At 44.6% G+C, this 16,936-nt stretch overlaps 1 protein-coding gene across 8 annotated transcripts in view; it reads right to left on the bottom strand.

The window, feature by feature from the left end:
- The window catches only part of kiaa0232 (KIAA0232 ortholog), a 127,731-nt gene that overhangs the window by 55,703 nt on the left and 55,092 nt on the right, over positions 1-16,936 (bottom strand). The gene's annotated exons all lie outside the window — the stretch shown is intronic.

Raw genomic sequence — 16,936 nt, 5'->3', positions numbered from 1 at the left:
TGGTGATGAGATGTACTTTGTCTGTATCTACCACATAATGCAACCTACAATGTGGCATGTGAACTTTGCTCAACCAAAATATAGTGATATTCATTAGGTTGAGAAGTAAGGGGAGTTGAAGCTGCATTTCAACAGTTGTCAGGCAGTGTGACACTGGTGCATTCTGGAGTTGTACTTTGCTCTTTGGTGAAGCCCCATGTACAATGATAGAAGTGGCAAGAAGCTGAACTTAAGCCCCAGGTGACTGAAAGAGGGATGACTCCAGAGGAAAATGTTACTGGAGAGATTTCAAACATAGAAAACACAACTGCGTGGGTACACTCAATGATTTTGTTCTAAATTATGTATTTTTTCATGTGTAATTTATGTGCTCGGCTTCCTGACGAGCCAAGTTGGCACCTGAAATTCAAAAATAAATTAGTGATTTTTTTTGGTTCTCCTTCTTTATTAATTAATGCCTGTTTTCTGGCTATAATTTATGGCTGGTAGTATTATTCTTGCTTACCAGGTTCCGCACCGGTTTTTTGACTTGTTACTGCTTTTCGAGTATAATATTTAAGCTGATCAGTTGCTAGTCTGACGCGCACTTTGCAGGAGCAGGACAGTGTTAGTATAGGAGCAGTGCATTCATTTTTATTTGAAATTTGAAAAAAAATCATCCATGGCTGGTTTGTAAAGTAAGCTGAAGGTCATGCTGTTGAATGAGCTGAAGCTTATGGAGGGCAGAGCTTGGGAGGCTAGCCAAGAGCCTTTGCGTAATCATGTCAGGAGGTGACAAAGGCTTGTGAGGGTTTCAGCTGCAGATGAGCTGAAGTATGGGTGGACTCAGATAATGTTCGGTGGTCTGTGTGATGGGGAAAATGTGGGGTCAGCTTGGGGTCAAGAGTCAGACAAGGGGACACAAGTTCAAAGTAGCGGCAGGTAAATTTAGGATTGATAAAGAAATTCTTTTTCACACAAAGCATCAACAATACATGGAAAGGACTTCTGGATAGAGTTGTCAAAGTGAAAATCCTGGAATTATTTAAGAAACGATTGGATGACGTGAGGAGGGGGCGAACTATACCGTTATTCTGGATGGATGAACGAAGATGGGCTGAATGAACTTCCTCCTAGTCAATTATCTTGTGATTTTATAACCACAATTTAAAAAAAGTGAAATATGAGGCTTTATAACTTCTTATCTAATGTTTGCAAACATATTCAAAGTCACAAGATGAATACAGATGAGCAAGGTCATTTGGTCCATCTTAGCCCATCCATCCAGGGGGGAAAAACAGCCCCCAACATGCCATCCAACTGTTTCTTGAATTAATCCAAGTTTTTTTTTTACATAGAATGTGCAGCACAGAAACAGGCCAGTTGGCCCAAATGGTCCATGCCGGTTTATGCCCCACACGAGCCTCCTCCTAACCTTCTTCATCTAACCCCATCATCAGCATAACCTTCTATTCTTTTCTCACTCAACACTTATCACTCAATGAACAACAACTTGCATTTATATAGCACCTTTAACACAGTAAAACATCCCAAAGGTGCTTCACAAGAGCATGATAATAGAAAAACTGACACCGATTCAGAGGAAGACATATTAGGAGGGGAACTAAAAGCTTGGTCAAAGAGGTAGGTTCTAAGGAGCGTCTTGAAGGAGAAGAGAGAGAGAGAGAGAAAGAGGTGGAGAGGTTTAGGGAGGGATTTGCAGAGCTTGGGGCCTAGGCAGCTGAAGCCACGGCCACTAAGGGTGGGGCAACGAACGTTGGAGTAACCAACATCACCAAATCAGATTATCTCCTCATTTATCTCAGCTGTTGTTTGTGGCACCTTGCTGTGCATAAATTGACTGTTGTGTTCACCTACAACCCAAATACTTAATTAGGTGTAAAGCACTTGTGGACATCTGGAGGATGTGAAAGGTGCTATATAAACACATTATTTTTCTTCTCAACGACAGTCATTTTTAGCAAAATAATTGCCATTTATAAATTCAATGTGTGGAAATTATCTTTAATAAATAGCCCCACTAATATTTTACTACGGGGAACATATGCACAAATCGTTGAAGGTGGCAGGGCAGGTTGAGAAAGCGGTTAAAAAAGCCTAAGGGATCCTGGGCTTTATAAATAGAGGCATAGAGTACAAAGAGCAGCGAGTGGTTAGGATCTGGAATGCACTGCCTGAAAGGGTGGTGGAGGCAGATTCAAGCGTGGCTTTCAAAATGGAATTGGATAAGAATCATATTACAGCACGGAAGGAGGCCATTTCGGCCTATCGTGTCCGCGCCGGCCAACAAAGAGCTATCCAGCCTAATCCCACTTCCCAGCTTTGGTCCGTAGCCCTGCAGGTTACAGCATCCCAAGTGCACATCCAAGTACTTTTTAAAATGTGGTTAGGGTTCCTGCCTCTACCACCCTTTCAGGCAGTGAGTTCCAGACCCCCACAACCCTCTGGGTGAAGAAATTTCCCCTCAAATCCTCTCTAAACCTTCCACCAATTACTTTAAATCTGTGCCCCCTGGTTTTTGACCCCTCTGCTAAGGGAAATAGGTCCTTTCTATCCACTTTATCTAGAACGTGAAGGGAAAAAAATTGCAGGGCTACAGGTAAAGAGCGGGGGAGTGGGACTAGCTGAAATGCTCTTGCAGAGAGCCGGCATGGGCTCAACAGTCCAAGTGGCCTCCTTCTGTGCTGTAACCATTCTATGAGTGTATGATTCTCCATCTTGTGTTTATCTAGCTTTCCCTTAAATGCATCTATGCTATTTGCCTGAAATACTCCTTGTGGTAGCGAGGTCCTCATTCTAACCACTTTCTGGGTGAAAGAATGTTCTCCTGAATTCCCTATCGGTTTTATTAGTGACCAACATATTTACGGCCCCCAGTTTGGGTCTCATTTTTGTCTAACATTACATTTTTCAAAAGATTGATGTTAGTATAAGTGCGCCATACACCATTTTTCTTGAAAGGGTGAGCAGGTAACTTGCTCCAAGTTTCGACAATATCATTCATAAGCCAGTCACTGGGAATACTAAGTAAATCTCATCCAAAAACATTTCCTCTACATCCAACTGCTTTCTTCAGAATATCAAACTCACTGCTAGAGGTCCATCATTTCCTCAGCATAGCACAACTAAATGAATTCTGATAAATTGTCACTCAGAAATGTCTTTTCATTGTATTTCCTTCAGAATCTGTTCTTGACAAATACATCACACTTTCTTCATTTCAGTTTTATGTCTCAAGCTGTTCTTCTATTGTCCATTTTCAATACAAATCTTCAGAATTGCAATAATTTCCAGATTCCCAAAAAAATTCGAGATGGCGAATTAATACAACTTCAGTGTTGACACTATAGCTAGTTACAGTACCAATATGCTATTTAAGAGAAATCACACTTCAGCTAATACACTTTAATCTTTGGTCAATATGCTCCTTCTACAACAGATTTAATCACCTCAAACTACTACCACCACTGTCACCAACAGCATCAGTCTGATCCATAATCACCAGGAATAAAGCAGAGTGTTATACAACTCAAAATCTATAGTTTTACTGCTAAATGTTTCCACAGTTCAAGTTAACAGTGTGAAAATGTCAAACACTTAGCAAATCTTAGCAACAATAATCTTGGTGGTAGCACTCTCGCCTCAGAGTCAGAAAGCCCCACTCCAGGTACTTGAGCACACAGTACTAGACTGAAGTGTCTTCCTTCTTAGGCAGTCCCTCGGAACCGAGGATGACTTGCTTCCACATTAAAAATGAGTTCTCAGGTGACTGATGAGTCCGATGAGGGACCTACAGTCTCTGTCACAGGGGGGGCAGACGGTGGTTGAAGGGGTGGGTGGGTGGGGTGCTTGGGTTGACATGCGCTCCTTGCGCTTGGCTTCCGCTTGCTCCTGGCGAAGAGACTCGAGGTGTTCGGTGCCTTCCCGGATGCTTCTCCTCCACTTTGTACGGTCTTGGGCCAGGGATTCCCAGGTGTCGGTGGGGATGTTACACTTATTCAAGGAGGCTTTGAGGGTGTCCTTGAAGTGTTTCCTCTGCCCACCTGGGGCTCTCTTGCCGTGCTGGAGCTCAGAGTAGAGCGCTTCTTTTGGGAGTCTCATATCGGTCATGCGGACAATGTGACCCATCCATCGGAGCTGATCGAGCGTGGTCAAAGCTTCGATGCTGGGGATGTTGGCCTGAGCGAGAACACTGACGTTGGTGCGCCTATCCCGACAATGGATTTACAGGATCTTGCGGAGGCAGCATTGGTGGTACCTCTCCGGTGCTTTGAGGTGCCTGCTGTACATGGTCCATGTCTCTGAGGCATACAGCAGGGCGGGTATCACTGCTGCTCTGTAGACCATGATCTTAGTGCCGGGTTTAAGGTCCTGGTCTTCAAACACGCTGTTCCTCAGGCGACACTGGCGAAGGCGGTGTTGGACTTCGTCGTCTGCCCTTGTTGACAGTAGGCTCCTGAGGTATGGAAAGGGGTCCACGTTGTCCAAGGCCTTGTCGTGGATTTTGATAATCGGGGGGCAGTACTGTGTGGCGGGGGCAGGTTGGTAGAGGACCTTTGTCTTACGGATGTTTAGTCTAAGGCCCATGCTCTCGTACGCTTTGGTGAAGGTGTTGACGATGGTTTGGAGTTCGACCTCCGAGTGAGCGCAGACGCAAGCGTCGTCTGCATACTGTAATTCGACGACAGAGGACGACACTGAAGTGTAGGCCTAGATTAAGTGTCGGCCTTTTGGATGAGTTATTAAATCAAGGCCCCAATCTGCCTGTTCAGATAAAGGCTCCCATGGTATAATTGGCAAACAAGAGGAGTTCTTCTGGTGTCCTAGTCAACAATTATCCTTCAATCAACAAGAAGAAAAAAAAATTAAATAATTATTTATCTGATTGCTATTTGAGGGACCTTGCTGCATGCTAACTGGCTTGCAATTCAGGAACAATTACTTTCAGCTTCATAGAATACACCGACAATACTCCACGACAGGAGTTGAACTTTATAGAGGAGCAATATTGGTGTTTCCTCACCTCCACTGAGGAGCATTTCTTTCTGGAATTATAACTCAGCTCTTTTGAAAGTAGACAGTTGTAAAATAACTGAGCTGACAAAGAAGCTCCAAGGACACCAGCTGAGATGGTGGGTTGAAGCATTTCACTACATTTTAAGAAAAATAAATTGTATTGGCAACAGGTATTCTAACATACTTCCTTATTAATTTAACCTTCATACATAATCATTGGTACAGAAGGAGGCCATTTGGCCCACATGCCTGGCCAGCTCTGTAAAGAGCAATCCACTTTGTTCCATTCCCCTACCCCTTCAAATTTTTATTTTTCTAATATTTACCCACTTCCTTTTTAAATGTCTCTTACAAATGTTGTTTCCGTCACAGTTTCTGGTGAACGATTCCATTTCTCAACAGTTAAAACCTCTTCTTTTGATGATTATCTTAAATTTATGCCTGCTAGTTATGCACTCAGTGATCAAGGAAAATAGTTTCCCCCCATTTTCTTTACCACAACCGCTCCTAGTTTTGAACACAGCCGTCAGATCTTCTCAGCACCTTCTCAGCTCTAATGGGAGGAGCATCAGTTTCTACTGTCTCTCTTCATAACTAAAACCTCTCATCCTTAGTAAATCTCTTTTGTTCCCTCTCCATAGTCTTGGCATCCGTTCTCAAGTAGGTTGTGCCAAACCAGATACAATATTCCAGACTTGGCTTAACCCATGATTTCTATAGGTTTAGCGTTGCCTCTTTGCTTTTCTACTTCCTGCCCCATTCACTGGATATTTGCTCTCCATATTCTTCCTCCCAAGATGCATCAGCTTGCATTTCTCTGCATTAATTATCATGACATCTATCTGCCCAGTTTGCTGGCCTGTCTATATTCTCCTGAAGTCACATACAGCCCTCTTCACAGCTAACTATGCTCCCTATTTTTGTGTCATCTGTAAATATTGATAATGTGACCCTTAACCCAAGTCCAGATCATTAAGTAGACCACTTGTCCCAACACTGCCTTAATTTTATCAACAAGCTTCATATATGGCACCTTTTAAAATTACTTTTGAAAATTCCATTATCAATTATTTTATTTCCTCAAATAACTATAAAATTTGACATACACAACTTGCTTTTTACAAATTCAGACTGGCTGTCCTTCAATGGTCCACAGACAAAATGCCTTAGTCACTGCTGCTGCACAGAGAGCAGATTATACCTTAAATGGCACTTAATGTTCCATGCACTGCTACCACTGTGCACTGATATGGGCGTGGGAGACCAGAGAGAAGGGAAAGGAGTAAGCAGGAGTCAGAGAGAAGCGGGGCACTCCAAGGTAGGAGAACAGGGTCAGACCAAGAGCAGGCAAGTGCACTCTTAGAGAATGAGCTACAGTATCATCCATCACAATGGCTTGTGTGTAAGATGATCCAAATTTCTGGTCTCACATGCAATTATATACAGTACACTATGATCTAGCCAGGAGGTAACCCAAAAGCACTCATCGGGTTGAGTGTGACCCCAAAGCACTTGCTGGTGTGAGTTGCCAAATTGAGACAGTAATACTGTGCAAAATCATGCAAGTTGTTCCACATAGCTGCCTCACCAACAGTATCAAAGGAAACACTGTACATTGGGACACGATGTGGCTACATTAGAACTACTGTACTGTGCTTTCAAATGTCTTAAGCAACGGAAGATACGTCGCACTGTCCTTTAACTGAACACTATTTTGTGCTGGTTTTATTTTTTTTGTTATGAAATGAAACAAGCAAATGCTTAGTTTGCCAATTGTCTTTGGCTCCTTTCACATAAAATGTTGAAGCTTTATCTATATCTATAAAAATAAATGAGTCTGTCTGTCTGTGTGTATGCGTGTGGTAAACTCAAAAGTTAGAGCGTACCTACACATATGTTATATCAAAAGAAAGCTTATGATTAGGGGAGTGTCACAGGCGTGTTTATTTTTTGGTCAGACAAAAATTGTTCGGACAGTGTACAAAAAACGGACAAAATCTGCTCATTTCACAGAGGCTTGCAGCCATACCCGAGTGTTTAGAAGCTGTTGCTAAGCAACAGTGATTGTTGTCAGATAACTCTAGAGTGTACAGCAGTTTTGAGGGAACAGCAGCAGCTCGGTCCCGTGGGTGCCGGATAGCACAAAGTTTCCTGTATATATATTTGTACTTTTTTCTCAACAACATGGGCTCAAAAAAACATTGCAGACTTGGACGCAGCACTTCTGATGCACGCCGAGATAAGGCTCGGAGAGCTGCTGAAACTGATGAGCAGAGACAGGCTCGCCTTCAGGCTAACCAGGACAGAAATACTGCTGCTAGATCAGCTGAGACTCCTCAACAATCTGAGGGACGTAAAGCTGCCAACACAGCCAGAATGGCAACTGCCAGAGCCTCAGAGACTCCTGACCAGACTCAGGCATGGCAAGCTGTTGACCAGGCGAGACATACCCAAGCCAGAGCCTCAGAGACTCCTGACCAGACTCAGGCACGTCGTCAGTCCGACACTATACGCATGGCCATTGCCAGAGTTGACATTTGGAATCATTGGCACAGAGCAGCCTTCTCCTATGAACCCACCATCAATTATGAAGCCGACCCCACAGTCATCATTGGCAGGATGACCATCATTTGCCCTCACTGTGGCGCCCTGAAGTGGGAAAGGGAAATTGATGGGATATGCTGCAATGGAGGAAAGGTGAAACTTCCACCACTACCAGCTCCACCTGAACCCCTACACTCACTTCTGTTGGGCAGAACACCAGCTTTAAGACAATTACTCACTCATATCAGGAAGTACAACAACTGTTTCGCAATGACCTCTTTTGGTGCAAACAGAGTGCATGAATCAGGATTTTGCCCAACTTTTAAAGTTCATGGACAGGTGCACCATACAGCTGGCTCCCCACTTCCTCTACCAAACGAAAGACCTCAGTTTCTCCAAATCTACTTCTTGGGTGATGACGAGGAGCAAGCCAATCGCCGCAGGGAAGCTGCTGTTCACCCCGCACAACAACACCAAATCAAGCTTCAAACTTGGCTTGGGTTACAGGAGATGCTTCATCAGCAAAACCCATATATAGAGTTTCAAAACAACCATCGAAAAAACAACAAATGAAGACCTCAAAGTTGTCATCAAAGCTGACAAGACTCCTGCAGGTGAACATGAGCGACGCTTCAATGCTCCTACCACCAATGAAGTAGCCATTGTCGTTGTGGGCCAAGAATTTGAACAACGGGACATTGTCTTGCATATGAGAGGTGGTCCACTCAAAAGAATTTCTGAGCTTCACAGGTCATATGATCCTATGCAATACCCGCTTTTGTTTTGCCATGGGGCAGATGGATACGATGCCTATAACAAGATCCTACATGTTGACCCCAAAACTGGTGTGCCACCTACAGCCCAAAGACAAAAGATGGTATCTGCCATGTATAGGCTGATGGAACGACAAACTGGTTCAAACCACCTGCTTCAGTGTGGAGGACTTCTCCACCAATTCCTCACCGACATGTATGCAAAAATGGAAGGAGAGCGACTGAATTGGTTCCGGAATAACCAAAATCAGTTGAGAGTCACAGACTATATATACTTGCGAGATGCTGTGGCCAATGATGGCAACACTGAGGACATTAGTCAAATGGTCATCCGACCATCCACCTTTGTTGGAGGTCCTAGGTACATGCATGAGCACACACAGGATGCCATGACCTATGTCAGAAACTATGGCAGACCTGACCTCTTTATCACTATGACTTGCAATCCCCAATGGCAGGAGTTCCCACCCAAAGCTGGTACTGAAAGGCATGACCTCATAGCACGGGTCTTCAACCTCAGTTAAAAAACTGGTAAAACTCCTGACTGTGGGCAAAATTTTTGGTGCACCCCATTGCTACATGTACAGCATTGAGTGGCAGAAGAGAGGACTTCCTCATGTTCATCTTTTACTCTGGCTTTAGGCAAAGATTCACCCCAATCAAGTTGATTCCTTCATCTCTGCAGAGCTACCCGATAAGGACAAGGATCCAATCCTCTTTGATGTTCTTGTAAAAAATATGATTCATGGTCCTCGTGGGAGACACAACCCTTCTTCTCCCTGCATGAAAAACAATGAATGTACAAAAGGGTACCCAAAGCCACTCCGTGAACAAACTCAGCATGGGGATGATGGCTATCCTTTGTACAGGAGAAGGGGCAAAGAGAGTGGAGGTTTCAGCACTGAAATAAGAATGTGTAGTGTCCGTGTGTAGATAAAGACACTGAAGACAGGAGTTGGTTTATAGGTATTTACTAAGCAAGTCTTGGGGGGGGGGGGGGGGGGGGGGGGGTGGGTTTCTAAAGGATATACACAATACACAGGCTTATATAGCCCAAGTGGCAATTACCGGCATTACGCACACCTGGGGCTCTTAAAGGCACATACACCACAATTCCTCCCCTTCTAGCTAACTAGTACATCATATTTTAAGTAATTATTAATTACATGTTATATGCAAAATAATATACATTGCTGTATTAATTAATTATAAGTTAGTCTCTCAGGAGGCTTCCTGACTCGGTCCGGATAACGCCTCGGGGGTGTAGTAGTTTCTGGTGGTGGAGTAGGTTCTTCTGGCAAGGCTGATTCGGCTTGAAGGCCAGTGTCGGGTTCATCGGGTTCCAGTATCACCGGATCGGAGGTAGATATGGGTATCTCTACTTCATCGTTAGATGTATAGCGTGGTGGTGTAGGTTGTCCCTTTTCGGATGACTTGATGATTTGGTCCGCATGGCGCCTTATTATGCTTTCTCCAATGTCCACGGTATACATCAGTGGTCCTAGTCGTGTGCAGATAGTTCCAGGCTGCCATTTCTCGGTACGGTAGTCCCGGGCCAAAACCGGTTGGCCTATCTGGAAGGCCCTAGTTGGCCTTTCATTCATGCCCTGAAACTGCCGGTTCTCCACGTCCCTTCGGATGTTGGGCTTGACCAAATCCAGCCGGCATCTTAGGTTTCTATTGTAGAACATCATGGCGGGAGTTTGGTTTGTAACCATATGTGTTGCATTCCTATATGCAAATAAGAAGTTATCCACCTTGTGCTGAAGTTTTATGTCTTCATTACCCATGGCCTTTATGGCCTTCTTGAAGGTCTGGACAAACCTTTCAGCCAATCCATTGGTGGCGGGATGGTATGGGGCGGACGTGTAGTGCTTTACCCCATTGTTCTTTAAGAACTTTCTGAATTCTTCGGACACAAATTGCGGTCCATTATCATAACATATCTGTTCCGGCAGCCCATTCCTGGCAAATATGGTCCTTAATACTGTGATGGTTTTTTCCGTGGTGGTGGAGGACATCTTTATTACCTCCGGCCACTTGGAGTGTGCATCAACTGCGATTAAGAACATTGAGTCCATAAATGGACCAGCAAAGTCGATGTGCACCCTTTGCCAGGGAGATGAGGGCCACTCCCATGGATGTAGAGGGGCCTGTGGCGGAGCATTTTGGACCTTCTGGCATCCTGGGCAGCTCTTGGTCATGTCTTCGATGTCTCCATCGATACCTGGCCACCATACAAACGCCCTAGCTAGGTTCTTCATTTTCACTCCACCCAGATGCCCCTCGTGAAGCTCCTTTAGCACTTCATCCTGGAGTTTGGGTGGAAATCACCACTCTGGGTCCACACATCAAGGTTCCTCGGCACACTGACAGCTGTTCTCTTCTTTGCGAGAATGCTGGCAACAGTGGTTCGCCATGTGCTGGCCATCCCTTCACTGTTAAATCGTAGACCCGTGAGAGAGTAGGGTCATTTCTTGTCTCCCTTTCAATGGCAGAATTTGTCACCGGTAGACATTCCACTATGGTAGAGTGGAATATCTCTACTGGGTCTACTGTAGGTGCCTCTTCTATCGTTGGCAACGGCAGGCGCGATAAACCGTCAGCATTCCCATGCTGTTTTGACCCTTTGTATTCAATGTTGTATTGGTGTGCCCCTAGAAAAAGGGACCACCTCTGTAGTCTTTGTGCCGTCATAATGGGGACACCTTTCTTAGGGTTGAATATGGAGATGAGGGGTTGATGGTCAGTCAGCAAGGTAAATTTTTGTCCGTGTAAGTAATGGTTGAATTTCTTCACTCCCCATACCAGGCTGAGTGCTTCCCTGTCTATCTGGGAATAGTTACGCTCAGCTGAGTTCAATGAGCGTGACGCAAAAGCTATCGGCCGTTCCGAGCCATCAGGGAATCTATGGGACAATACCGCTCCTATGCCGTAAGGGGATGCATCGCACGCCAGTCTGATTGGTAGTGATGGGTTGTAATGAGCCAAAACTTTCTCGGATGTGATTAAGTCTTTACATTTATGGAAGGCACGTTTACAGTCTTCGTTCCATTTCCAAATCACTCCTGTGTGTAGAAGATCATTTAAGAGGGTGTAGAAGAGTTGATAAGTTCGGTAAAAATTTAATGATAGTAATTTATTAATCCCAGGAATGACCTCAATTGTGAAACATTTTCAGGTGCTGGGGCTTTTACAACTGCTTCAATTTTTTCAGGTGACTTATGCAACCCTTCCTTATTAATTATGTGGCCACAATATGATATCTGATTTTGGAAAAATTCGCACTTGGGGCGATTTGCTCGTAGGCCCCGTTCTTTCAGCCTAGTGAGCACCTGCTCCAAATTGGCAAGGTGCTCGTTGTCGTTTTCTCCTGTTATAAGGATGTCGTCTAGGTAGCACTGAGTCCCCGGAATCCCTTGCAGGACTTGCTCCATAGCTCTTTGCCAGATAGCTGGAGCTGATGCTACTCCAAAAACCAGTCGATTGTACTGGTACAGGCCTTTGTGTGTGTTTATTGTGAGATACTTTTTAGAGGTCTCCTCAACCTCCATCTGTAGATATGCCTGTGCCAAGTCAATTTTTGTGAAACGTTTCCCTCCGGATAGTGAGGCGAAAATATCTTCTATCCTCGGAAGAGGATACTGTACCGTGTGAAGGACCGGGTTTACAGTCACCTTAAAGTCCCCACAGATGCGAATTTTTCTTTGTTCCTCAGAGTTATTTTTCAATGCTTTTTTCATGACTGGAACGATGGGTGTTGCCCATTCGCCCCAATCTATTTTGGATAATACGCCTGCCTTTTCCAAATTCTCCAGCTCTGCCTCGACTGCCGGACGTATTGCGTATGGCACCGGTCTTGCCTTAAAAAATTTTGGAATTGCTGCATCTTCCACTTTTATTGAGGCGGTGATGCCTTTCAAGGTTCCTAGTTTCTCTTGAAACACTTCTTTGGCGTTGGCCAAGATGTCTTTTAATCGTTCAGGTATGATGTCATCATTGTTTTTTTCCTTACTGGTCACCGTCAGTGCCCGAATGGAGTGCCAGTCTAAACGTATCTTCCTTATCCATTCACGTCCCAACAACGGTGGACCACCATCTTGTAGAATGTATAAATACAACTTTTGTATTTCTTTGCCGTTGTATACCACAGGCACCTTTATTTTTCCTTTGGGGTATACTTTCTGCCCCGTATATGTTTTTAAGATAATGGATGTGTCTTTTAGAGGTATATGCGAAAATAGCCTCTCGTAATCTCGTCGATTTATTACGGTTAGAGCTGATCCTGTATCTAGCTCCATTTTAACTGGGGACCCTGCTATTATGAGGGTAACCCAAATGGTCTGGTAATCTTCATTGGCAATTACATTATGTAATTTGAGAGAGCTTAGTCTCTTGTTCCCGGAGTCGCTATCGCTCTTCTGGTCTTTGGAGCTACTGTCTGTCATCATTTGTACCTTTCTGTGCTTTTCCTTATTGATTCTTTTCCCGTTAGTGGATTTTTTATTTTCAGATCGGCATACAGTTGGAATGTGTCCCATCTTTCCACATCGCCTGCATGCTTTTTCTTTGAACCAGCAATCCCTCTGGTCATGGTTGGATCTGCCGCAGCGATAACATCTCTCGAAACCCCGTGTCATTTCATGGGTGCCGAAGTCCTGTGGCCTTTGCTGTATCTTTGTCACTCCTATTGCACTGAAAGCCTTGTCCAGTGTTAAATCTTTTCCAGAAGATACCTTTTTTTGTGTTTCTACACTTAGGGGATCGCAGATGAATTTGTCTTGCAGAGAATCTGCCAGTCCTGCCTCGAATTGGCAGTGTAGGGTATCAACAATCTCCTCAAAATTCTTGTCCATCGGTTCGGCTGGAGTGATTAAGTTGCGTAACAGCTTGTATGTTTCTGCGCCCATTAGATCCAGAAGCACTGAAGCTTTTTTTTCATCTTCTATTCCATTTGCGGTGCAAAACACCTCCACTCTTTCTACATATGTGGTCCAATCCTCTATCTTGTTATCAAAAACATCAGTATTGCCAAAGTTAGGCTCTGTTTCGTTATCAAAAGCATCAATATTGCCAGACTTAGGCATTTCAAAAAAGATATGGCGCTTCCCGCGCTTTTTTTTCTCTCTCTGTAGCAACGATATGGCGCTTCCTGCGCTTTCCCGCCGCTGCTACCGATAACAACGCTGTTTTACTGTGGTTTCCGTTTATTCACTGTTGGAGACTCGTTCCCGACGGAGGTCTAAACGCTGACCTGCTTGCCGCGCCGGCCGTCTCCCGAGTGCACCCTCCCAGTCCGTTATTGCTTGCCTCCGATTTCGCTGCCTGTCTCAGCTGTAGAGCCCGCCGCTGGAGCCCCAGCCTGACGCCCAGGAAGGATTAGCGCAGTACCTGCCACCAGCTTGGCCAGCTGGTGAAACCACAGTTTCTATTACTTCCTTGAGTCTTCTGGACGCTGGAGGAATCGATGTTCTTGAGGTGCTGCCGAATTGCAGGTAAGTCCGTTTCCACTTCGTCGCCACTGTAGTGTCCGTGTGTAGATAAAGACACTGAAGACAGGAGTTGGTTCATAGGTATTTACTAAGCAAGTCTGGGGGGGGTTTCTAAAGGATATACACAATACACAGGCTTATATAGCCCAAGTGGCAATTACCGGCATTACGCACACCTGGGGCTCTTAAAGGCACATACACCACAGAATGCGAAATCAGCATTCTGGTGAGTCAGGTCAACCTGGTCAGTCCAATCAGACAAGACAGCAAGGACAGCCATTGGAAGTTGACAACCGTTGGATTGTTCCTTATTGTCCACTCCCATCCAGGCTCTTCAAATGTCACATCAATCTGGAGTACTGCCACTCAGTTAACATAGACATAGAAGATAGGAGCAGGAGTAGGCCATTCGGCCCTTCGAGCCTGCTCCGCCATTCAATGTGATCATGGCTGATCATCCAAACTCAGTACCCTGTCCCCGCCTTTTCCCCATATCCCTTGATCCCTTCAGCCTCAAGAAACATATCCAACTCTTTCTTGAATATATTTAATGAACTGGCCTCCACCGCCCTCTGTGGCAGAGAATTCCACAGGTTCACCACTCTCTGGGTGAAGAAATTCCTCCTCATTTCAGTCCTAAATGGCTTACCCCTTATCCTTAGACTATGACCCCTGGTTCTAGACTCCCCGGCCATCAGAAACATCCTTCCTGCATCTAGTCTGTCCAGACCTGACAGAATTTTATAGGTCTCGATGAGATCCCCTCTCAATCTTCTAAACTCCAGTGAGTATAAGCCCAATCGACACAATCTCTCCTCGTACGTCATTCCTGCCATCCCAGGTATCAGTCTGGTGAATCTTCGCTGCACTCCCTCCATGGCAAGAACGTCCTTCCTCAGGTATGGTGACCAAAACTGCACACAATACTCAAGGTGCAGTCTCACCAAGGCCCTGTACAACTGTAGGAAGACATCCTTGTTCCTGTACTCGAACCCTCTTGCTACGAAGGCCAACATACCATTTACCTTCTTAACCGCCTGCTGCACCTGCATGCTTACCTTCAGCGACTGGTGCACAAGGACACCCAGGTCTCTTTGCACTTCCCCTTCTCCCAATCTATTGCCATTCAAATAATAATCTGCCTTCCTGTTTTTGCCACCAAAGTGGATAACCTCACATTTATCCACATTATAGTGCATTTGCCATGTTTCTGCCCAATCACCCAACCTGTCCAAATCGTACTGGATTTTCCCGACATCCTCCTCGCAGCTTACCCTCCCGCCCAGCTTTGTGTCATCTGCAAATTTGGAGATATTACATCCAATTCCCTCATCCAGATCATGAATATATATTGTGAACAGCTGGGGTCCTAGGACCGATCCTTGCGGTACCCCACTAGTCACTGCCTGCCACTCGGAAAACGACCCGTTTATTCCAACTCTTTGCTTTCTGTCCGCCAACCAGTTCTCTATCCAAGTCAATACCTTGCCCCCAATCCCATGTGCCTTAATTTTGCACGCTAATCTCTTGTGTGGGACCTTATCGAAAGCCTTCTGAAAGTCCAAATACATCACATCCACTGGTTCTCCCTTATCTATTTTACCAGTTACATCCTCAAAAAATTCCAGTAGATTAGTCAAGCATGATTTACCTTTTGTAAATCCATGTTGACTTTGTCCGATCCTGTCACTGCTTTCCAAGTGCTCTGCTATTACATCTTTTATAATAGACTCTAGCATTTTCCCCACTACCGAGGTCAGGCTTACCGGTCTATAATTCCCCGCTTTTTCTCTACCACCTTTTTTGAATAGTGGGGTAACATTAGCTACCCTCCAATCCATGGGTACCGTTCCAGAGTCTATCGAGTTCTGGAAGATGATCAGTAGTGCATCTACTATCTCTAGGGCCACTTCCTTAAGTACCCTGGGATGTAGACAATCAGGCCCTGGGGATTTATCGGCCTTCAGTCCCATCAATTTTCCGAACACCATTTTCCTACAAATACTGATTTCTTTCAGTTCCTCGCTTTCATCAGACCCTATGTTCCCCGGCATCTCTGGGAGGTTATTTGTGTCCTCCTTTGTGAAGACAGAACCAAAGTATGCATTTAGTTGGTCTGCCATTTCCTTGTTTCCCATTATAAATTCCCCCGATTCTGACTGCAAGGGACCTACGCTTGACTTCACTAATCTTTTTCTCTTCACATATCTATAAAAGCTTTTACAGTCAGTTTTTATGTTCCCTGCTAGCTTACTCTCATATTCTATTTTCCCTTTCTTAATTAATCCCTTTGTCCTCCTTTGTTGACTCCTAAACTGCTCCCAATCCTCAGGATTATTGCTTTTTCTAGCCAATTTATATGTCCTCTCCTTGAATCTTATGCTATCCCTAATTTCCCTTGTTAGCCACGGTTGAGTCACCTTTTTTGTTTTATTTTTGCACCAAACTGGGATGAACAAATTCTGTAGCTCATCCATTCGGTCTTTGAATGTTCGCCATTGCCTATCCACCGTCAACCCTTTGAGCGCCATTCCCCACTCAATCCTGCCCAACTCGCTCCTCAGACCATCGTAGTTTCCTTTATTTAAATTGAGGACCCTTGTCTCTGAGTCAACTACTTCATTCTCCATCTTAATGAAGAATTCGATCATATTATGATCGCTCCGACCCAAGGGGCCTCGTACAACAAGATTGCTAATTAATCCTTTCTCGCTACATAATACCCAGTCTAAGATGGCCTGATCTCTGGTTGGTTCCTCGACATATTGGTCCAGGAAACCATCCCGTAAACACTCCAGGAATTCCTCCTCCACAGTATTGTTACTAATTTGGTTGGCCCAATCTATATGTAGGTTAAAGTCACCCATGATGACTACTGTGCCCTTATTGCACGCTTCTTTAATTTCCCTTTTAATGCCATCCCCAACCTCCACCTTACTGTTTGGAGGTCTATATACCACTCCCACTAATGTTTTTTCCCCCTTAGTATTTCTCAATTCTACCCATACAGATTCCACATCATCAGAGCTAATATCCTTCATTACAATTGTATTAATCCCTTCTTTAACCAGTAATGCTACACCACCTCCCTTTCCTTTTTGCCTATCTTTT

The sequence above is a fragment of the Somniosus microcephalus genome, chromosome 2 (assembly GCF_052327205.1).
Source record: "Somniosus microcephalus isolate GS21.2 chromosome 2, FLI_Smic_1.0, whole genome shotgun sequence".
In the NCBI taxonomy this organism is placed as follows: Eukaryota; Metazoa; Chordata; class Chondrichthyes; order Squaliformes; family Somniosidae; genus Somniosus; species Somniosus microcephalus.
Note: the sequence above shows the minus strand (reverse complement) of the source record. Positions and strands in the feature narration are given on the sequence as shown.